The 24,671-nt window shown below is 37.5% G+C and overlaps 1 long non-coding RNA gene across 3 annotated transcripts in view; it reads left to right on the top strand.

Annotated features, from left to right (window-relative positions):
* Positions 1-24,671, top strand: part of LOC136016573 (uncharacterized) — a 134,713-nt gene that overhangs the window by 64,544 nt on the left and 45,498 nt on the right. The window contains exons 3-4 of one of the 3 annotated variants that reach the window (XR_010613656.1): positions 2,209-2,411; positions 16,781-17,030. The exons of the other annotated variants lie outside the window; for them this stretch is intronic. This is a non-coding gene — a long non-coding RNA (uncharacterized LOC136016573). Of the gene's footprint in view, positions 1-2,208; positions 2,412-16,780; positions 17,031-24,671 lie in introns of those variants that run through there. 3 annotated transcript variants of the gene reach the window in all.

The following is a 24,671-nucleotide window of genomic DNA, read 5'->3' as shown; positions in this document are numbered from 1 at the left end:
TGGGTTTCAATGCATGTGAATTAAAATTCAGAACGAGATAAAAATTTTACCTGTGATGCCTAACAGGGGAAGATTTTGTCAGGTTTTACATCACATCTGACTACTTTGGAGGATTGAGGCGCGTGAAGTCTGTTGCTTTGTTAATTCACAGCAGACAGGAAGTTAGAAGCAGTTGTAGAACTTTAACTTTTATTTGTTATGTCTTTATATGTTTACAGTGTTGTTGCTCATTATTATTGCGTGTGACTGTGAGGTTTATTTAATCACATCAGATGAGCTTTCCTGGTGGCTAGAGTCAGTCTCCATTAACTGGAAATAGTCTCTTTCTAAATACTCTGGCATTATTTAGACGATAAGGCAGTGTTACTAGTGTAGGCTGTATAGAGAAAACCCTCAAATTGTAGATGTTATTTAATGATAAATGGAATGAGGATAAACCAGTTATTTTTACATTCAACTCCTGTAATATGTTGATACCCTTTTCCTCTTCCATCAGGTTACAACTTGCCCATTGAATTAGGTGCATAGGTTGCTGAATGCTTGCTATCATAGTTCTGCCTTGCCTAGAGTAGTAATAGTGTGGATGTCTACAAATTTGGAGCTGTTTATTATTCTTAGGAAAGCAGATCACTAGGATAAGTTGGCAGAGGCCTACATTTTGATTTCTTTGTTTAAAATAAAGTTTGGTATTGTCTTGCTTGGTTGGCAGTAGAGCAGCGATGCCTTGTTCTCTTAGCAGCCTTCCTTCCTTTCACTATCAGAAATTATTCTGTTCTTTAACCAAGGAAGTAAAAGTCAGTCTCTAAATAAAATAAGAATAACCAATTTCCAGTTGTTGGGAATTTCCAGGTGCAAATGCCAACCAGCAGGTGAATCTAGAGAGCTGCTGAAATGCAGGTAAAATGTGAGTGTCTATATTAGGTCTTTATGTTGCTCGTGAAGGATAAGCCAAACTGATGTTTGAAGGTGCTCTACTTGGAATATTATGGAATGTACCCTGTGGGTTAAATGAACTGAAACGGGGTTCTCCTTTTAAAAGGAACAGCAGAATATGCGAAGGAGAAAACCAAATGCCTTTGCTTTTGTTAGTACTATTCAATTTTTGGCAATTCTAACAGACTTGTAGGAAGGAGCTTGTGAGCATACTTCTTGCAGTCTAAGAATAAGCAAACAGATTAAGAAACAGCAGGAAAAAGCTGTGTCTGCATGAAAGTTGTACAGAAGCTGTATGGAAGTTGATGTTTTTCACTGTTAGCAGTACTAAATTGTGGGTTGGAGTGTGCTCCCATAGATGGAATGCAAGAGACTGTAATAAATAGGGTATAAATATACATTTCATACAGCAGTTTTGTACATCTCTGCTTTATATAACTAGAATGAAACTAAAGGGAACGTGATAATTTTGCTTAGCTTTTCCTTTGAATCTTTTCCTTTTCTGTGGTTTTCAGATAGGAGCTGCAAAAATGTGCTACTGGAAAACAAAAGAATAAAATGATTGATTTGCACAACCAAGATTTTCACTTTTGTACAGCTGCCCATCAACCAAATTCCATTTAGCAGTGTTATGACAATAACATACTGCTCTTTTTGATGGTTTTATTGTTTTCTTGGCAGCAAATAAATTAATGAATCTTTATTAAAAGTATTTATAGTAGGGTTAATATTTTCTTTGGTTTTCATTTGCATTCTGTTTATTTTAACAATGTTTGTAAAGTACCAAATCTCAGAATTAAAGAAATTCAAAGCCTACCAGCAAGCATGCTTCTGAAAGGCAGCAATAAAAACTTTTGAGAATTCTGATGGGTAAGCAGTATAAATAAATCATTAAAAAAAATTACCAACAAACCAACCACAAATGGCCTACCCCGCAATGGCTTCTTTCCACTCCCCTTAATAGTTTTGCTATCACTTTTATGTATGCATTGGTATGGGTATAAGAGCCAATGTGTGGATATTGATTTTTCTGACATTTTTGAGGAGACTTCCAGTAGGACAGTATGCATTGCACAGTGGTAAAACCAGGATTTTATGCATTACAGTAAGCTGAAACCTCATCAGGACACTTTGTGTTCAACGTTTTCTGTCACAGCGGAATGACAGTGGTGATGTACTCTGAGATGTAAAGTATGATGACAAGATGCCATCTAGTGACAATTTGTAGGAAATTGTAGTTCGCAATCTACAGAAATGTTTTCTCATCTTTTTGAGGATTCAAAGATTGTACTTCAGAGCTGAAATTCAACCCTCATCATATTACTCAGGATGAGTTTTTCTGGAAAAATGTTTTGCACTGAATTCATCTGCTATATTGAATCTGGGACACTGGTACTCCATTTTTTTGCTTCCTATACTTGACTCCGGTTCTGCTTTGAAAAGGCCACTCCTTCCTCTCAAATCATCTAGTCTGTCTGGTAAGCATAAAATGTGTTTCTTGGTGAATTTGATGGAGTAGTATTTCAGCAGTTTTACTCTTTCCTGGAAGGGAATACATATAATAATAATGGTAGAAGAGAAGCAATTCTGAATGTAGAATATTCCAATATTTTTTCTTTAATAAAATAGATTAATTTAAGCTTGTATTTGCATATTTTCTCTTCCTTATTGGAAGAAAAATATTATTATTTTTTTAATCCAGTTTCTCCTTATAAATATTAGGTATAGAAAATGTGGCTTATTGTTAGGACAGATATTTTTCTTTTGCTGGGAAAGCACCATTTTGACAGAGATTGAATAGGTACCTACTATTTAAGTTGTACACTGTGTTGAACAATACATTTCTTTTGTTGGTAGTAGACATCTGTTTTCCCCAAAGAAAACCAAATCCTGCTTGGAGGATGCTGTCTTACTGCATCCGGGAGAAATCATGGGGTTTCATTTTTTTCCAGAAATCTTCATAGTGGGTTACCTGATAGCACAGAGCAAACGCTGTCCTCTAGGCTGTATTAGCATGGGTGCATGAGGACAATGTCTACATCTTTACCAATGTCAAATGTCAGCAAATTTTTATAGGATATGATTTTGACATCTAAGAGTTCAAGTCAACAAAGTCCAGAACATGTCAAACACCTCTCTGTGAAACTGTTCATAATTGCCATCTTATTTGCCCAACAGGAAACAGAATGTTCTTACACTACATTTTTCAAAATGAGTGACCTTTTACAAAAAGTGAGAGAATTGAAGAAGGATTTCATAAATGCACTCATATCACGGAGTACTTAAAGATATTCTTAACCTGAAGCATGTGAATAGTCCATTTGAGAAAGATCAAAGCATTTCATAACAGCCATTTTAGCAGTAATCTGTCAGACCCAGAGTAAGGATTTGTGGTGTACCTGTTTGAATAACTTCATCAGGGACTGTAGTGACAGGACAAGGGGTAACGGGTTAAAACTTAAACAGGGGAAGTTTAGATTGGATATAAGGAGGAAATCCTTTCCTGTTAGGGTGGTGAGACACTGGAATCGGTTGCCCAGGGGGGTTGTGAGTGCTCCATCCCTGGCAGTGTTCAAGGCCAGGTTGGATGAAGCCTTGGGTGGGATGGTTTAGTGTGAGGTGTCCCTGCCTGTGGCAGGGGGGTTGGAACTAGATGATCTTGAGGTCCTTTCCAACCCTAACTATTCTATGATTCTATATAATATGGTTTTGCATGTAAATGAGTTTGACAAGCACAAATTATGTGCAAAATTTAAACCAATTTAATTTGCAATTACATTTAAAATTAAATTTAAAACCAATTTAGTTTGGAGATTCTGGCAGTCTGAATGTGTTTAGGTTAAAAACCAAATGGCTGAAAATAGACTGTTAATTTTATTATTTGTAAGGGAAGATGCTTTTTGATTTCTTTTAAAACTGTTGATCTTCTCTTCCTTTGACTGTTCATGTAGTTCCACGGGAGCTATGAAGGCAGGGTGTATAGCAGGAGACAGGATTAGCTTCTGAGGAAATAGCTAAACATGCACTTAATGCAGAATAGTATTAAAAAGAAGGCAGAAAGAAATAAGCTCCTTAAAGCAATCTTGTTAGTAGTATTGACATTCTTAAGAAAGGAAGGGTTTATGAGAGTAATTGAAGGAATTGTGAATTCTGCATGCTGCTCATCAGTGTTTTCCAATTTACATCCTAAGAAAACTACCAGTAATTTCCTGCCTAAGTGAGACAGAAAGTCTTGTTAAGAGGATGACATACTTGGTGAGACTGTCATGCCTGATGTTTTATTCTAGTATGGCCAGTAACAGGTATTGTGAACCTATAAGAACAAGCAGATGTATGATAATCTTTAATATGTTCCTAAATGTCTTCAATTTATGATTGGATATAATGGCTTGTTAAGGAGGTCTCTGGTTTTGCCTTTAATGACCTGTAATAAGCATTTTTCCTAATATTTTCTCTGAGTACGTTTTGAACCTGAACATCATCTTGGCTTAATTCTGTCTTTTGATCATGCAGTTGAATGGGGCTTCTGCCTGCTCTGGGGAATATAGACGTTTTCTAAGTTGCTGCTGTTTTATTTTAAATTTATATGTAGCATTGGAAGAAACTTGCTGATTCTTATTTGTCTACATTTGTATACAAAAAGTCATGGTAGAATAATTCCAAATTATAACATGAAGCTAAGTATGTGTTTTATGCCACATGATTTTTGATTATTTAAAAGCCCCTGAAAGATCTCACATGAATAAGTTTGCCAGTTAAATGTGTATAGTGAGTTACAGCTGTTACTAATGCTAAATATTGTCAGAATCAACTGTGGGTATGATTAAACATTTTGATAATGGTGTGATCAAGGCGTAAAGCATCTGAAATATGATAAATGAATGTGCAAAAGTCCAAGTAAAGAGAAAAGTAAAACTGTGAGGCCTGAAATCGGTTGTGCCAGAGTGTGGGTGTTTGTTATTCAGTCTCCATTAATAAAACGCTTCATGAGTGTAGCAACAAAATGTGAGTCACTGGAACAAATGCAAGGATCTAGAGCTTAAAAGAGACTGAAATCTGATCCATAAACACTCAAACAGCAGCAATGAATGTTCTTTTACATCTCCAGGAAAGCTTAGAATACCAGTTTTGAAACAGTTTTTGCTAAATGGAATCATAGATCTAATATTGCTGGAAAATTCTTTGCCTACTATTAGGCAATAGATCTAAACCCAAAATAAGTAGTTTAAAAAACAACTAGTGAAACAAATATGGTTAACAAAGGATTATCAAAGAAGACGTTGTACACCAGAGAAACAGGATGGAAAACCAGAAGCAGAACTACCCACTTAGAGAAGTAATGTGTTCTGATAGGAGAAGCTGTCATTGAATCCAGCCTGCAAAGTTTTAGTTCTGAACCTGTGAGAATGAAAGATTTAAGATAAAAAACAGTGGAGAACAGAAATAAGTGGTGGTGGGGAAATGAAAGCCTATTGCCTCACAAATCCAGATCATCTGTTACCTCCATTGACATAAATATCCATGATGTTTAAAATCTGTTCTAAAATTTGTAATTCCTGTTTGCTCATTAAATGAATTATTTCCTACAGAATGATGGGATGAATAATAAATATTGAGTTTAGCTTCTGTTAGCATCTTATACTGTGTCTAATCTTCCCTCTTGGCTCATTGAGTAAGTGCAGGTGTAAAAGTTAATTAAATTTAACTTAAGTCAAATTGTCTTTTCAAGGTCGCAAAACAAGTTTTTCCTCTTTTAATCAAGTGTCCCGGGTTCAGCAGTAGCAGTCGTTTTTCTCCTTCTTGGTGGCTGGTGCAACGCTGTGTTTTTCATTTTCGGCCTGGGAACAGTGTTGATAACGCCGATGGTTTTAGTTGCTGCTCAAATGTTTGGTCTGGCCAAGGACTTTCTGAGCCTCATGCTCTGCCAGGGAGGGAGGGGAAGCTGGGAGGAAGCAGAGACAGGACACCTGATCCAAACTAGCCATTCCATACCACAGCACGTCATGCCCGGGATGTAACTGGGAGTTACCCGGAAAGGTTAGTGCACTGCAGGGTTGGGCGACTTATCGGTTGGCTGGTGCTGAGGTGTTGTATTCTTTCCTCTTGTTATTTCCTTCATCATTATTATCATTGGTGGTAGCGGTAGTGATTTGTGTTATACCTTAGTTACTGGGCTGTTCTTATCTCAACCCATGTGAGTTGCATTCTTTTTGATTCTCCTCTTCGTCCCTCTAGGAGTAGGGGGAAGGCAAGAAGGCAGGGAGTGAGAGAGCAACTGTGTGATTTATGGGTGACTTTGTTTAAACCATGACATTGAGTTATACTGTTTTCCTATATTTTTAAATACAGAAAGTAAAATCAGTATTTTTAACTTAAAAATAGTCTTTTTATTTAAGAATAAAATTTTAATATTTACCCTAACTGGGGGGAAGAGTCACTGCCTTGACAAGACATTCTTAAATGCTACTACAAAAAAAGCAAACATTTTCATTTTTTTAAAATAAATATTTCCAGTTTTCTGGCTGAACAGGTTCTGTTGTTTCAAATCAAACTTAATGCAAAAACACACTGTTTGGGCCACTGGATTTTCAGACAGGAAGTCAGGTGACCTGTTTGCCATCTGTATCTTTTGTTTTTATTCTGCTGAACTTTTATGCATATGAAATAAAATTATGGACAGAAAAGAACTCACCAGGTGACAATACGGTGAGATTGTTTCTCTTAACAGCTCTTAAATGCATCTGGTTTTTCCTTTTGTCCTGTTGAGCAGCTCACAAAGAGCATCCTGATCCACCTAGAAACCATTTTCACTACTGACTGTTAAACAGCTGCAGAACTGCAACAGGACTGGGGGGATTGCAGCTTGGCAATATATTTTATGTTTGGGAGATTGCTCTGTGAATCTTCACCCAGGGACAGGTGACACAACCATTCGTAGTGTGGTAACATAGCACTTAAATCACACCATATCCGTAGGCATGGGAAATTTCCAATGGTGTCTGTCTTAAGTTCTTTTCAAGGGAACTGCTTGGTATGCTCTCTGCAGAGCTGTAAGACTTCATTTGTTACAGTCCAAGGTCAATGGCAAAAGCTCAGTCCAGCAGTATTGATAGTATCTTACTGGAGAGGGCGATAATTCACTCTGTGTCTGCCTTAAGGCTCTCATAATCATTGGGAGTACATATTTAAATATATTACGAAGAGCAGAAACCACATTTTTGTTCACCTGTCTGTGTGTGTGTGATTTCAGTGAGTAACACCAACAGCAGATGCTAATTCATATGAAGTAGTCATGTAAGACGTGTTTGTAGCCTTCAGGTGTTATGTCCCTAATGCTTTAAAAACATTCTGAGATTACACTGTGTGCTTGCTATTAATACTAATTTTAGGAGTCTCTTGATCTTTTCTCCTGAGTCCTAAATATGTCTTTGTGAATTCCTTTGGCCCTGAACAGACATACCTCTTTTTCTCAGTTCAGAGCACATTTACTCAGTTGAAAGAGCTAGGACAAGAACCACTGTCACATACATATCTCCAATATTCTGTGATTAAAAACTTAAGTAGAAGTCAGGCATTTTTGTATATCCTCTATGCAAAGATGTAGCCAGTAGCCTTTTAATGCTCTACACAAATAAGAAAGCTTTTGTATGCCATAGGAAAAATGTAACAAACAAAAGGAATTTACTGCAGTTATGCAACTGTACTTTGTGCTAATGCATCCAGTGGGTTTTTTCTTTTTTTCTTTTTGTTTTTTGTTTTGTTTGGGTGTTTTTGTTTTGTTTTGGTTTGTTTTTATGAAAATATTGCATTAAAACTTAATGGGCCTTTTCAAAGTTTTGATTGAAGCCATTCAAGGAACTGTTGGTGAACTGGTTGGTGATTTTTGTGGTGTTTCTGGTAATTACAATAGAGAAATTTAGAGGACAGAGCCTCCATGTTTCTGTGTGTTTTGGAATCCTGCAAACCCGTGGTTGTGATCTCTATACATCTCTGAATAGGTAACCCTTCAGGTCATGACAGAGGGTTATAAAAAGCAACAGGATTCCTCATGACACAACCATTAAATGACTCTCTAGTCGCAGATGAGTTTACCTCAGTACTCTGTTCACTCAAGCATCAATACACAGGCAAACTGCATTTCTTTTCACTAATGTTCCTATACATGAATAGTATTTTTGTATCAATTAAAAGGCTGTTATACCAACATTTTATTGCTTTAAAGACTTAGCAAGGGCCTAAGATACGTCCAACTTGCTTAAGGTTCATGGGTTTTGCTGAGGTGTGCTAGTGACTTCCTTTTTTTTTTCCTATTCAGGGTTCTGCCTTTCTGAACATTTCTCTTTTCCTTGAAGGACTGTATTAGGAAGTTCTTTTTCAACAAAATGAAACAGATGAATAAGTTACAGCGTAGTGCATTAAACAGTATAACACAGCTTTCCATGCTTGTATCTCCCCCCTGCCCCCTGTCTCCCCCTTTAAAAGTAAGTTGTAAGCCACATTTGATTTTTCATAGTAAAAGGCCCTTGAGCCCAAACTAACAGCAGAATCTGAGGGAGAGCCCTTATGCTGCTGCTTTTAATATGCTGGTCTCAGGGTTCTAGATTTACCCATGCAACATGTTAATGCATATGTATTTGCTCTTCTAGCAGGAAATCTAGACCTCCAAGCAATGGAGTGATGTTCTGCTTGCTAATCAGAATACAGTATTGGTATTTTCTGCAATTTCTCCTATTATCTGTGCATTATAGGTTGTAAGACGCTTGTGCATGTATTTAAACTCCTTTGTTTCCTTTTCAAATATGAGATGTAGACACAGAAGGTTCTGCCATAGACACAGGGTTATCAAAGGCTGCTTGGTCTGGGTGACACAGCTTCAGAAAACTTATCTTTGCGTACAACCCAAACTCAGTGTAACTGAAACAAAAGCAAGAAAATGTGTAACTGTGTTTGCATAGGCCTAGATTTTATATGCACTGTCAAACCACACAAATTTGTTTTACCTTCCTCCCATTGTGAATAACATAACTGAAAGTGGATAGTATAAATGAAGTGTAATTACAGAGGCCCTGTTCTTGCGTGTTGCCCTTTCATCCAATTTGTTTTCTGTGATTTGTTTTCTAATACAGAATTCTGAGGACTTATTTTTTTTTTTAATAAATAATGCCATGTGAGCAGCTGTGTGGTACTTAGCTGCCAGCTGGGGTTAAACCATGACACTGAATTATCTGAGGAACTGTACCACGTTACCTGAAATTCAAGTTCTCTGTACAGAAACACAGTATTTTAACATCTTTTCCCACTTCAGCTGTAACAGAGCATCTCCATCAACAGAGCATCATGAAATCTTTGTGGGCAAAACCTTTTAAGCTTCCTTTATTTTTTCAGGATTGGACAGGGGAGCTCAGGTTTTCTCCAAGAAAAATGTTTACTATTCCATGCTGTTTGAGGATTTTTTTGGTCTGTTCAGCCCCATGTTTGGCTACGTGTTCCTTGTAGAACATAATCTCTAGAATGAACAAATCTGAAATCCCTTGTAATTATAGTAAAATCTTGCAGTTTAACCTTGGCTTTTTGTAGCATGACTTGGTTTTTTTACCAATTTCTGATGAGCTGTATTAGCAGGTTGGCATAATTTCTTCAGGCAAATTTGTTGTACCACTGTTGATAAATGAAGCTGCTGTCTCTTTAGTTAACATGTTCTCTCTGGAGACTACTATGGTGTCAACAGCATTTTGAAAAATGGCTGCAGAACTAATAAGCACAGGGAGGGAGGCTTGTGCATGTTTCATTCATCTACTTTTACTTTGTCCCTTTTTTCACTTACTCCGTAGTCCTCTTCGTCTTGTCCAAGCCACTTACACAAGAGAAGTGCTAGAAGATTGATTTTTCTTTCAGTAATATTTTTCTTGCCTTTTGTTTGGGAATACCAGTTCAAGGTAGGCTTAATTGGAATGGAGGGTGAAGATTTTTGTCTCTTGATGTGTAAGAACTTGCACCTGATGATTTTACAGAGCATTTATTCCTTTATGTTTGGTAACCTCTTGTTAGGATCCGTTAGTACAGCCAGTCATTCTGACTTAATCTTAAGAAATCACATAAATGTAACAAGGAGGAATTTTAATGTAATTTTTTTTCCCCCAAACAAACATTGCTAGTGCAAGAACTTTCCTGAATGTGACAGTGCTCTTTCCTAATACAGAAGGACTGTGTGTGGGTCATGGCTATATTTTTAAAGAGCTTTTTAGGACACTTAACTGTTCTATATTTATACAGAACTTTGAAGGTTTAGCATTGAGCTCAAGGGCCACCAACATTAGTGGCGCACATTGCACATGTAGTTAACCTTCAGCTGAGACCCTCTTTTCTCTCAAAAGACCTTCTGTTTCAAAAGCCCTGGGAGCTTGTGTTTTGTATGTACCCTATGATCCTAGAAAAGTACCTTGCCACTTTTAATGAAGTGTGGGTCCTGTTTATCTCACATTTGTGTTCCAATAAATCAAGAAAGATACGGAGATAAGTCTTTGCCCTCCTCAGGCCTTGAGTCACTGCTGTTTCAAGCTGCTGGTTTGTATTGACTCATTCAGATTACTTTGTAACAAGACTGCATTGCTAATATCAGGAAAGCATTTTGGATATACAGAGCACATACTAATGATGGCTAAACCAGTCTTATAGCAGAATACTAAAAAGCAATGAAAATTTAGAACTACGGTATGTAAAGAGTTTGGGGAATTCCTGTTTTGTGGTGGTTTTGATCTGAAGTACATAAATCATATCACTGAAATCAAAAGGTTAAGGATTAATTTAAAAAGAGGGTAAGTGGAATACTGTAGAATAGAATAGCAAGCATTTAGAATGTGATACTGAAATGAAAACCTTGATGAAAACATCCTTTAGCAGCTTCTGAGATTAGAGTCCTATGTGTATGAATGGGTCCACAGTATTAGAGTCATGCATCCTTCAGTGGTCAGCAGAGGACAGGCAGATCAATTTAGACTTCGGAATTGGTAATTGTATATACAGTAAGCTGCTCAGGTTGGTCTTACTTTTCTTGTTTTCATAAAGTTCCATTTTCACAGCAAGAACTACAGGTAATCTTTTCTAAAGGTTTTCTGGATTATAAATAGATCTGTGAAGCGACAATTACAACTTGGAACACTGTATTCTTCCAGCACCATGTATTTTTTCATGCTTATGTATTACCTTGGACAACGCTTTCAGAACTTAAAGTGCTTTGAAAATTGTGTTTCACACTGAAATGTGTACACCGCTAGTTATGCAGACTGAGATTTCCTCTTCAGTTGTTACTCTGATACTGGGATTGCTAAGGAGTTTAAAGAAGTTAGAATTTGCTTCATAAAGTATATTTTGTAGAATATTTGTAGTGTATTTGGACATGTGATGTTGTCCTGGGAGCTACTGGTGCCTGATTCATTTCAGGGCTTTTAAAACTATGGTACATGGACTACTGATGTTAAGTTTGCTGTGCCTGTTGCAGCTGCTTTGCAGATTGTGCTAGCTACTCTGTTCTGCTGTGCTGCTCAAAGGGATTCCCCTTGGCCATGCTACAGTACAGAGCCTTGTCACCCAGCATACTTGAAAGGCCTTTTGTATGGGAATGATGGCCTGTAAAAAGTAAAAATAATAATAAAAAAATTTTGTTAATATTTTGCTCAACCTCTGATGCAGTAAAGCCCTATTAGCACTTGAGATTATTTTACCTTAGGCTTAAAATAATACAAAATGCACAAACACTACGAGTTAGGCCTTGCCTTTTTGTTTGGTCTGTAACACCAAACTTTCAAAGGACTTCTGAGCTGTGTGAATATATATTCCAATGCGTAAATGCCCATTTGTATTGTTCTCAGTCTTTTCTAGAGAAAATGTTTTACAATAATATTTTTAGAAAGTGCTGTATCATAGACTCGTAGAATAGTTTGGGTTGGAAGTGACCTTAAAATGTCATCTAGTTTGACACCCTAGTATTATCAGCCATTATTCCTAGAAGGATTTTTACAGTTCCTTAAGTCCTGTATAGTTTAATGAAGCCACCATGTCTTGTGGTTACTTTGGCACTGTTGTGGGCTTATTTCTGGTGATGATACAAGGCTGTTTAGCCCACACAGAAGTAGAGGTTAGGCATCTTAATCAACATGTAGCTTTGAGAATGTCAGGGCTATATGAATATTTCTGACTTTCACTCCATCTGGGGAAAGACTAAATTTGTATGTTAGTGTCTGACATCCGTGTATCTGAATCCTCACTCTGGGTACGCTTATGCCATTGGTTTATTTGGGAACAGAAGTAACATGATGTAATTTTATATTTATCATTAAACGTGAAACATATTAGTTCCTAGACATTTTCTTTAGCATTAAAATCTGCAGGTAGCTATTCAGTTCATTAGAATTTCTCTGAGACAGATGCCTCAAAACCTGAGTCAAGACAGGTTTTTGTTAGATCTGGAACAAGTCAAGAACAAAGGCGTGGTATCTGCTGCGCGTGATTCACAGAATAGTTTCCTCTGTATTCTCTGTCCTGCGGATATTGGACACTACCTTTCATAGAGAACAGTCTCTGTAAACAGCTGAGAACAAACGTTAACTTCCATAAGTTTAAGATGAGGCTTTTGCTGTACTTTTTGTACTCATAAAAACTGCCAACAACTGGGAATAGCACAGTAGAAATTTGAAAATCAGGAGTTGTATTATGGTGGCCAAAGTTCCAGTTCTACTTGGCTGCTCTGTGCCTAGTCTGAAAGACAAAGCAATGATCATAGACTTATTTTAGATGGTTTTGCATTAATAAACAAATTGAATAAAAATAAAGGCACATCTTTGTTTTTTTTCTTTTTTAAATGCCCAAAAGTACTTTTATACCACTAATTTTAATGTAGTTTCTCACATTTTTGCTGTTTCAAGACATCCTACTATTTGCCAATATCACAAATGTAACCTTTGCAACAAAATATGCAAACTGTTTTGTACATGGAGGACCTTGTAAGGGTGGTAATTTTCATGATGCAAATTTTGGAGCAAAATGAACCCGTTAACAGAATTAGCAATTCAAAAATGCAGAAGTTCATGGTAAGGAAATAAAAGCTTTTCAAAAGGTACAATTTTGTATTGTTGCAGTCCAAGTACACACATAGTTTGTCTTCCTTGGCTTCTTTTTTTCGTTTTGAATAAATTGACACATGATAATAATGCAATTTATCTAAAGTAAATTAGCATTTTAGAAGAGGAAGTAGTTCTTAGGACATAGATTTTTGCTTTTTAGAAAGCTATGATTTCTAATCTACTGCAATATTAAGATATGCAGCTACAGAGTGGGGAAAAACGTTTGCTTGAATAAGAGCATTTATAATTGCAGAGGTGTTTTTTAATATGAGAAAGGAACATGCAGGGGGAAGAGAATCCCAGCCTTCAGAAATTAAACAGTTTTCAGTGAGTACATTTATGCCTTTAAGTTACATCCATTGACAGCCTATTATTGTGATGTGAGGCCATGGCAAGGTTCTTTAACCAGCACCTTTTTTGTCTTCAGTCATCACTGAAGTCTGATTCTGGAAATACATTCTTCTTTCACAAATACTTCATTCTTTGATCCTGTCTCAACATATTGTAACAATTGTTAAATCTTTGGATTACATGATGAATTAATTATGGTGTGCATGATGTGATGTTACTTCTGCTTATGTTTGTTCAGAGAGTTTTTGTTATTTCTGCTTTTGCTCTGTATGCTTTATCTGTTGATTTGGCATGACTGGTTTTGATTCGTGACTGAAATAACACCTAAATTAATAAGGATGCTACCAGGATATATAGATACTCATTTTAAGGATTGTTTCACACTTCCTTATTCTCTTCTTCACTTGCTGAGTACCATAGCTGCTGAATTTTTATTACCTCCAAGGGTGGGTATCCTATAGCATTTCTGGGCCTCTCTTCCAGTGTTTGACCGTGTTCCTGGTTAAGTCTGTTTTCCTTCTACCTAATCAGAAGCTGCTGTATTCCAGGGTGTGCCTGTTTCTTGTCTTCTCACTGTACCCCCGTGAGAAGAGCCTGCCGCTCTCTTTCCTATACTCTGCCACTAGGTGGCTGAAGGGAGCCCTATCTTCTATTAGCCTTCCTTAATCAGGGCTGAACAAACCCAGTTCTCTGTCACTCCTACATCCTCAGTGCTACCATCTCCGACCATCCTCATCGTCTCTGCTGGTATTGCACTACTGTGGTGATGTCTGAAGCTCCAAACTGGATGCAGGTGTGAATATAGAGGAAGGATCACTTCTCTCAACCTGCAGGCCATGGTCTTGCTAATAAAGCTTTATGATGCACTCATAACTATTGTGAAAACGTTAAAGTTGACTTCTGTTTGCAACTCTAAAGAAGCTGGGGCTTTAATGCACAGTTACAGTTCCTTGAGTCATGATACTCTGCTTTGTTTCTTTTTTGTGACAGTTTCTAGTCCTAGCAGCTGTTGAGGAGCACTTGACGTGTGGACCCTAGAGCTTAGGAAATAGAGATCAACTAAAGGCAATCTTTTAATTTTACATATATTACTTTCAGTTAGTTGTGACCCCTGTGGGAATGTTTGAGATGCGGCACTGGAGATCATTTCCAGCCTTTGGACATGTTCTGTCATGTGAGATCTGAGGTTTGTGTTTGACTGCCTGATGCTGATACTACCTGATGCTGATAAGCCCCAGCAGAAGTACTTGGTATTGTGAGTGGCTGGTTTTGCCTGCACTGGCTGTTAGAGGCAAAACATGAAGTAACTTTGATGTTCAGGAAGGTCTTTCACCCCAACAGTTCAGTTCCCTCACACTGTGCGTTTTAAGCAGAGCTACCTGTTAAAACCTGCATTCTTCCTTCCTCAGTGTTGCCACATTTATAGGTTAGGAAGTTCAAATAAGCTAAAGTAGGAGGGTAATAAAAAGTAACCAGTTCAGTGCTCTATGCCCCAAGGGCCTTTTAAGTATCTCATCAACACAAAAAAAGACATGATTATTTCTGGAAAGTGTGTGTGCACATACATGTGTACATATGTAAACTAGTCTCATACTATTACCTTGTGCATGGGGAATTGGATATGGGTTAGGATCTGAAAGCCAGTTTTGCGTTCTTTCAAACATTGTTCCAGTGGCATAGGAAACACTTAAGCAATGTGTCAATTTTGGGCCTTAAGCAAGGAAGGAATCCTTAGGCAGAGCCTGAAAAAGCTGATTTGATGTGATGCAATGATTATATTCTGCGTTTGATTATTTGTGATTTAAGTTGTGTTAAAGGAGTACTTACTAGCTCAGAAAAATACATCAATACCACTAACAATTTACAGAGGTGTTCTATTTTTAATAAAATCTGAATTTATATTATCAATCTCATTAAGTGCCAATAAATCTCATTCAGTGCCGGCAAATACAGGAATAGTCCAAGCTGGTTCAATTCTGCTGCTATTATTATTATTAGATTAATATTTTACTATTTTATGCATTCATCTATTATTATTATTATTTATTATTATTATTTTATTATTAAGCTACACTACATGTAGTTTATCCCTGTTGCTTCCATACCTAGCATTAAAGCAGAGCCGCAGGTTCTACCACTCTTGCTGATGTTAGTGCAGTGTATCAAAACAAAAGAAAAAACCCAAATAGCAGAATTCAGTTGATTATATTATTTGAAAACTCACACCAAGAAATGCTTGCAGCCGCTAAACAGAAAACATTAACATCAATGCCTCTGTTCTCTCCCTGTCAAGCAGCAGCTTCACAAAACCAAAAAAAAAGTACCTGGAAATAAAATAGGGTATTTTTGATACCTCCTCAGCAATCTTTAGTCTCTGTTTTTTCTCACTTGCTTTTTATAGGAATTTTCTCTTAAATACTGATGTGATGGCCTGTAGCCCAGGTGACCCCTGCTATTTACAGTGACAAGGAAACTCTCAAGACACCATTTTCATTACAGCCAGCAGAACACTTGGCTGTTCTCTTTAAGCAACAGTGAATAATTTTTACAATCCTGTCTTTTGTCTCTGATACCTTATTTAAAACTGGAATCTAGCTGCTTGCCTCCTAAGTCAGAGATGTAGTATGGCAGACCTTGCTTTATAGAGAGAGAAGGCTAGGAGCAGATACTTCATCACCCTGACACCCTGGCGTTCACTGGACACATGTAGAACAGAGCTGAAAGTGAGCAGAATTAAGCCACTATTTAGCAAGTGCAGAGCTGAAAAAATACCCAGCTTCCCGCAATTAAATGCAGAGTAATTAATTATAGTGGGGAGAAATCAATTCACTTTTGAGTTTCAGGAATGATTTCTAAGTGTGAAAAGGGATGCTAATCACAACAGTAATAATATTAGGAAAACCTTATTTGGTGCTGCTAGCTGCCTGAATAAACAATAGTGCACAATGTTTATCTCTCAATCCATCAGTTAGTTATTTTCGCTGTCTCATTCTCTCTCTTTTTCCCCAGTATGATATTTTTGTGTTTCAAAACAAAGGCTTTCACTCCTTTCAGTCTGAACATTTAAAGTGTGCCAAATGTAAATTCAACCCCTGATGTCAGTCAGCTTACTCAGTATCTAATTTCTTTCAGAGTAGAATGTACTGCATTGTTTTCTGAAAAGCCTTTAAAAATCCGCTTCAATTTCAGGAGAAATAAGATAGCGAAGATTTTTATGCTGGTCAGTTTTACCATATAGACACTGAACTCTTATGCTGCCTGTGTACTTGCCTTGCATTCTCCATGTTTAACTGTGCTCTAGGTATGTTAATTGTTCTCTTAACTTTCTCATAGCAAAGCCATAAGATTTTCTTTATATTGTTTTTTTCTCTCTGCAGAATGTGATGTAGAAAACAAAAGGATTTAACAATAGCTGTCTCCCCAAAGTTCTAAGTTTTCAACTTTCTGAACTTCCAGCATTCTGAAGATCAGCAAATATTAGTGTCACAAGTTTTCTCTATTCTGCCTGTTCTTCAAAGTCCATTTATGGAATAAAAATCCACAAAAAAATCCAAGTCCTTGGATTTAACTTAAAGGTGCTACAGTTGGGGAATCCAAATACTTTGTCAGTGATGCTTTTTTTTCAAATGCCGGTCAATATATACTGTGAATTCATTCTCCTTTTTGATGGCAATTTATTGTAGAGTGACCAACAAATTTCCTCTTTGTTCTCGGTATAAATTGAGAGTATTTCCACCAAAGACACCCTGAAGTCTTTCCATACATGAAGACACGTTGGAAGAAAGATTTCGAGCTAAGGATGTCTCTGGAAAGACAAATTAGGTACAATTAATCTTCTTTAGCAAGAACCTAAAGCAGATGTAGAAAACCACAATCAAACCCAAACAAATCATATTAAAAAAAACCCACCCCCAAAAAACCAAAATAGGAAAATATGAAACCAGCAATAGTTGTCTGCTAAAACTGATAAATTAGTAGTGATCTAGGATAGAATTAATATAGTTGTATGGCCAAATGTGACTTCCAGCTCTTCAGCAAGAAGCTATGGGCAAATGGGCAGTATTTTCCCCAGCAAATGCAGTAACTGCAAACTCTTCTAAACAGGGTATTGTCCAGCTGTACACCTGCCATCCACATATGCATCAGTCTTGGTTTCCTTTAAAAGTGCTTATTTTTGTCCCTCTACTATTTAAAGTTCTAAGCAGGTGGACTGTTAGCAAGAAGGGTCGCTAGCAAAGTATATTAGATAATGTGCAGTATAAGGAAACAATTAATTGGCATTTTTTCTTAAAAAGCCTGACAGTCTCTAGACATTAATTTGGCAAATACCTAAAGACTGAATAATATTTCTCCAAGCACTTTAGAAGTTCAGGAAACACAATAGCAAGATGTGGACTATTAGAACAGTTAACTCAATGTTTTAGTATCTGAACAGTAGCAGAGCTAACGTAGGACTTAAGTTCTAAAATTCTAGTCTTCAACAAATTTATGTCCCATTCCCCTTTAGAGACTTGTGCAGATGCTAATCAGTCATGTTATTTTGTAGGACCTCGGAAAGTTTAAAGGTTATTTAGTTGGTAGAAGTGCTCTGGGTGATTACTTCTAGTTTGCTTATTCTGCACTTACTTTTATAAAACAGTAATGTTTTATGCCCAGTAAGCTCTATTACTCCTCATTTGTTTGTAATGCTTCACATCACATGCAGGTGTCAGGTACCTGGGTTATTATTCATTTTTGAAAAATGCTTAGCACAGTTCCTTCCATTAGTTCCTGCCACAAATACACTCTGATTAATCATACTCAGCCATTGCTCCCTTCAGAACTGAAGCTGCGAGTGGAATGTGCCACAACAGTTGAACAATGACAATAATGCTAATGTTGTCCATGGTGTTTGTACAGTCTGAGCAGGAGTCTTCTGGTTAAGAGTGTGTGTGTGGTATCACTGTATCTCGGGTATTACGGATATATTTCTCCTTAGGAAAGTTGGGTATATTTAATGTCTTTTTTTTATATGGGTGTCACTTATGATTAAAATAACCAACATTTTTTATAAAAGGACTTATGAGAGTTATCTATGATTTAGAGCATATTTATTAAATCAAATAATGCGATTTATATATTTTAGCTTATTAAGCATAGCATGGTTTATTAGATCACATATTCAGTCTTCAGATTGCGTAATTCACTGTGTACATGTTTCCTCTTTAAGCATGTGAAATAAGCATGTGAAATATGCAGTGATGCTTAGTGACAGCAATCACTAAACTGAGATACTGTTAATTTCCATCTCTTTGTCTCTTAACCACCTTAAATATGTGTTTATCTCTGTAGATCAAGACAAGTCAGAAGACATGGGTAGGCAGGAAATGTGTTGAGTGCTCTAAGAATTAGAAATTTTTAGACTGAGGCACAGCTGGAGAAAATCTCTGAATAAAATGCTCCTGTGGGAATAGGGTAGGTAAATAGCTGGACTGCTTAGGGATGAGCACAAATCACAAAGGGCTGTGTGAAAAAACTTACAGGCACAGGAGTCTGGGGAACAGATTTCTGTGAAGAATTCTCCTCCTCGCATCATGACTTTGAAGCACAACAGCATGTAGCTTTCACAGAGACAAAGCATGAAAGGTAGATGAGTTGGAAACTGAGAGATTGTACCATAATTATTAGTGAAAAAGACCTTTTAAGTTGCTTGGCTTCTGTGTTTTGAATGTCTTTAGTTGGCATTTGAGAAGGTTGTAGCTTTAGGGATCTTATACCCAGGGATAGGGACCAAAAGGCAGGAGAGTAATTTGTTTCCTAATTAGAAGTGAGACCAGCCGTATCTGTTTTTTCCAGAAGTTCCTGAGGAGATACTACTGAAAGACACCCTTGTGTTGCTGTCATGGGTAACAAGAGTTTGCGAGTGTCAGAACCAGGTTTTAACATGTTTCTCTGAGTTCTCACTAGTTCATTTTGCTTGCTAAGAGGAAGAAATGTTGAGAAATTGCCTTCACCTAAGAGATGAGAATGAGAACATGTGGGCACTGAGGATCATCTGGGCAGAAAAGGAAATGCCTTGAATTCAGGTGCAATAGAAGTGAGCATCCATGGCCACTGACCCACTCACAGAGGCTCTGTTCAGAATATGCAGGATCAACTAAAAGTGTCTCTCTTTGTTGCCCAGTTAGCTGTCACTGTGGGGCTGTGAACTGATATAGGCAATTTCTGTTCTTTACCTCTTATGCAGCAGTGAGAGGATCTTACTCAGAGATGCTTTTCTTAACCCATTCTGTGAGCTGAATCTAAGTCATATTGTGTGGAACAGCTGTTAACTCTGAAGAGAACACTGGGGTGAAAATTAAATCTTCCCAATAGTTGGGAGCAGTGCATGTATTATGAGAATGAATCAGTACTTGTAATAGAAAAAGACACTACAGCGCTGGGGTCGAGCACAGGGTCCGGGCAAGTTATGAATATTAGATAATGCCATTTACTTATTTATTTAGCAAGGCAGCTGTTGCTGGAGGGAGCAGTTTTGAGGCCTTTTTTAGCATTCTTGAGGAAAATGCTTGCAGGTGCTGTTTATGCCTGTACAGCGTGGCCTCCTAATGTAAAGGCACCTGTTGTTAAATCTTCAATACTGAATTCATTAGACCTCATTAGAAGGGTGGAAGGCTTTGAAGAAAATCAGGCTTAATTATCTCTGTATTTTCAGATGCCGAGAAGGTAATGCTTTAAACCTCATTCCTTTATTAAGGCTATTATTGTAATGATACAAGGCTTGTTGGTCTCAGAATTTTAAGGAGTGATTACAGGTTAAAATGGAGCGAGATCAGAATCTAAGCACAATATGTTACTGCACAATAGAATATTTTAAATTCTGTATTCATCTCTCATCTTGTATTCAATTTCCGTTCTACTACTTTCTCTAAAACCTCAAAGCAAAAGTCTTTATTCCTGGGGTGGTTTATGTCATTATGGTGACTGGGCACCCAGTTTAAAGCAGCAGTCTCGCAGGATAAGTAGGCCCTGTAGTGAGTGTCTGTGGTGAAGTTTTGGTAGCAGGGGAGCTGAGGAGAGGCCAGGTGCCCATGGCAGACACAAATATTTCAGGTTGGTTCCTTACTCAAGAAAGGGCAAACCCCTGCCCAAGTCGTGAGGGGGAAGATGTGTGAGATCCTGTCCTGTGAGCACCCAGGTGAGAGAAGGAAGGGGCAAGAGGTGCTGCAGGTGCCAGAGATTCCTCTGATGCATGGTCCTCCATGGAGCAGGTGGCTATCACCTGAAAAAAAGCAGCACTTGGGAGAGCCTGTGATGGAGCAGGTCCTCCTGACAGGAATGGCTCCTCATCGAGAGGAGCTCCTGCTAGAGGAGGGTTATGTAGAAGGACTGCAGCCTGTAGAAGGAGCCCACACTGGAGAAGGGAAAAGTGTGAGGAGGGAAGTGGCAGAGACGAGCTTTTATGGACTGACCACAACTCCCTGTTCTTCCCGAACCTCTGTCTTTGCTGAAGGGTTGAGTTCTGTATCGCTCTTCAATACGTTATTATGCTTTGTCTGTTCTAAAAGTAGTGTTTTGGCTTACTTTATTTTAGTTAAAAATAATGCAGATGAAATTTTCACCTGCAACAAATAATCATTGGATAAACAGATGTGGAGAGCAACAGATTCTCATTTAGCCTCATGTACTTCAAAAGTCTGTATTTGTGTACTCACCTCTATAGCTGTATCATCTGTGGGTAGATACTAATTGAGGTTTTTATGAAAACATCTGGCAGGAAGTGACATCTGTACCAGCAGCTGGCAGTCAGGAGGAAAAAACACAAACAATAAAAGGGGCTGAGAAAAGAAGAGGGCAAGTGGAGTGATGAATTGTTAGTTATAATTATTTGCAGTGTTTTCCTGAACTGGTATGATCCCATTAGTAAAATGAATAGAATAACAACCATTTGTGATTATTTATTGGGCAGTGCATAAGCAAGAGAGCAGAAATTTTGGTCTTTCATTCTAAAGCAGTTCTGCCGTTTTGAGGTGTATTTTTATGATGTGCTACGATAGATATGAGTAAAAGCAAAGGGTAAAATTTTCAAATGTGGCTCCTGAGAGGGAACAGACTGGCAGTTAGATTCTCCTGACGTACCTGGCCTATTTTCCTGTAGTGATGCCTCAAATTCCTTTTAAAAAGCTTGTTTTAATGTTTGTAGGTGGAAATTAAGTATGGTACTCTCCCAAAGCGCTATATAACAGAAGTGCATCGGCTCAGGCAGTTGGCTGAAGCCTCTCTATAATCTTCTGGAATGGAACGCGTTGAAATGAATCACTTGCAACCAGATGATGGAGGTTGTGGTCTATACTTACTAATGGTTGCGGCCCTTCTTGTTTAATTTTATGATGAACTTTTTAAATTAGGTGAAGAATCTTAATTAGGGGTTCCCTATACGGTTTGTTTTTTTTTTTCCCAAGTGAAAATTAGGAGCTATAGCTAATTTGTTTCCCAGTTTGTGGTACTGAATTCTTGAATGCATTTCTTTCTGACCCTCAAGGTAGTCAAGCCACTGAAAACTTCAGGATTAACAGTTTCTTGTCATGAATAGAGACTCACGTGCTACGGCTGCCCTTGTGTTTAGCCATGAAGAACCATAATTCCCATGGCAGCACAGATTTCAAAAGTGTTGAACACAGAAGAAATGATCCCTATCAACACAATTGCTTCTCTCTGGGTTTTTTAGAAATAGGTACTTTCAAAGGGATATATTAAATGGATAAGCCTAAAAAGCCCAGCTGTTCCCCAAGTGCAGTTGTTATGAGAGCAGAGTGTTTAACTGTCATAGCACACAATGGAGCCTTCTGAAGCAAACACTGCTGAACATGATGGCAGTTCAGACCTGACCGTCAGCCTGTGTTATCACAACTGACACTTGCATAAGAACATTTGATATAAATAAACATGAAATAATGGCTCCCATGTCTAACAGGCATATTTGTCCTGAAGTGCAGAGTAATGTATACTTACACAATTCTGTAGTTATTTTTTAGGGTTTTAAAAGTTGTGGGGTTTTTTGTCATAAAATAATATTCATAGTATTTTGATGTTTTCCTCTTTTTCTCTGTTTATGGAGTCAACCTGTACTCAAATCTTTGCTGGATTCAGAACTAACTCTTTTAACTGTGGTTCATTACTTTGAAATACACAGTGCAGAGAACATGCTCAAAATAATAATTTGAAGCCAAACTGATAAAGCAAACATCTGTAAATTGCCACAGATTATCCCCTGAGATATAAACAGTGCCAGCAAGGCTTGATGAGACTGAGATGAACGAGGTATACCTAGAAAGATGAGGATGTGGAGCAGCAATGCACAGTAGGGGAGTTATCAAGGTGATCACAGGTATTGGTGCACCTGAGGCACAGGTGAATGAAAACAGAATTTGCAACTAGTATTCTGAAAGGGAAGAAGCAGTTTAATACCTCATCTGCAAATGCATGAAATACAGTAGGTAAGAACATGACTTTGTGTGATGGATACTGGTTTTAACACGTATGTCTGGTTCAACACATACCTACCAAAAGAACTGTAAGTAACTTCCTTGCATTTCTAGAATGCCATTGTGTGTTAAAGGTACGTGTTTCTTTGCATGGCACTTGTATTAGCATTTTAAATGTTAGTCCATTCAAGAAAAAACAAACCCTACCTAGTATATTTCTAGCTTACAAATGAGACTTTTAGTTGGGGCAGTGCTCATCTGGAGGGTCATATTTTTCATGCTTCACTGCTTTCTGTTGGTGATTTGGAAAACTGTTTGCAGTAGCCCTGAGAAAAGGTGCTAGTTACTGTTCCCTGATCACTCTTTGGGAATTCTTTGTTAAAATATCTATCTAGCACTCAGATTAACTACATACTTGTATCCACTTACTGATAAAAAGATTTGGCCTTCTAAATCCTGATTTCTAATAGGAAACGGGCAGGATTTCATACTTGCTTTCTTCCATGAAGCAAGAAAGTTTAAGAGTAAGCACTGATCTTTACTGGAATCCTTCTGTGTTAGCTGGCAGTGCTATCTTTTATGACTTAGATCTGTGTCTTGGTCATCATCTGCAGGTCCATATTTTCTTTCTCCCTTGATTGTTCCTTTTATCTTATATCTCATGGATCCTTGAAAAAGAAATATTACTTTTTTTTTCTATTGTTTCTGTTCTTCTCCAATATCAGTTTATCTGGTAGAGATGCTTATTATGTTAAAGTGAAAAACTTCCTGCCATCTCCATGTACCTGTAGGTTCTTTGTTAGAACAGTTATAGCTCTAGTCCCGTCTTATCCAAGCAGCCTCCTTATCATATAGTAGGAATCTTGGTGGCCTGTGAATTTCCAACATCTCATCTCTATGAAGCCAGCACTGTAATATTGAGAAACAGTAGTTTTCTCTGCACATTGTAACCTTTTCTTACTTTTTTTTTTTTTTAATCTAACAGTGGAATACTCTCCTGAAGAATTGTTGTGTTATCAGAATAGTTCCCTTATTTTGCTGAATCTCTTTTTCTGTTGTAAAACACTTGTCTACATTAGAATTTCACATCCTTCCTCATTATGTTATTTTCCTTAGTTTTGCTGCTTTTCCCCAGGCATCCAGGACACACTACAGTCATAGTTCATCTGCTGGCTAAGGACATTTCCAAACTCAATGCTAAAAACATTGTTCATTCAGCTACAGGTATTCTTCATATGCAGTTACAGTCCATTTTGTTAAAAGAAAACAAATGACAAAAGGTTAAAAAAGTGCCTATGGTTCATAGACCTTTGGATAAATACATTAAAAATCCTGCTGGAGGAAGTGAAAGGAATAATGTTAGAAAGAACCATTAAAGGCAAGGAGAAAATGAAAGAAGACTACCAGAGAAAAGCAGAAAGGGCAAAAGGAACAGATGCTGAATCACTTCATGGTTTATTGTTGTTGTTAAGGGTTTGTTTCCTTACTGGGATTATGCTTAAATTAATTTCTTTTTTTTATTTTTTTTTTTTCTCAATCTCACCTTTCACTGCCTTGAAGTCCTTTGGGCAGTGAATCCTGGGGCACAGAGTCTGGTCCCTGTCTCACAACCAAATCAGAAAAGAATGCTTCTGAATTATAAATACTTTTTCCAGAGCCCAATAAAAATACATGTTCTTGTTCCTAGTGTCATGTCTGTCATTCTTGCTGTGATCTAGTCACCAAAGAGGTCTGAAGGGACAGTCTGTCTCTGCCATGTGGAAGTGCATCTCCCATAGCACATCCAAATGAATAAGAAAAGACA

This window comes from Lathamus discolor, chromosome 6 (genome assembly GCF_037157495.1).
Source record: "Lathamus discolor isolate bLatDis1 chromosome 6, bLatDis1.hap1, whole genome shotgun sequence".
Taxonomy (NCBI): Eukaryota; Metazoa; Chordata; class Aves; order Psittaciformes; family Psittacidae; genus Lathamus; species Lathamus discolor.
Note: the sequence above shows the minus strand (reverse complement) of the source record. Positions and strands in the feature narration are given on the sequence as shown.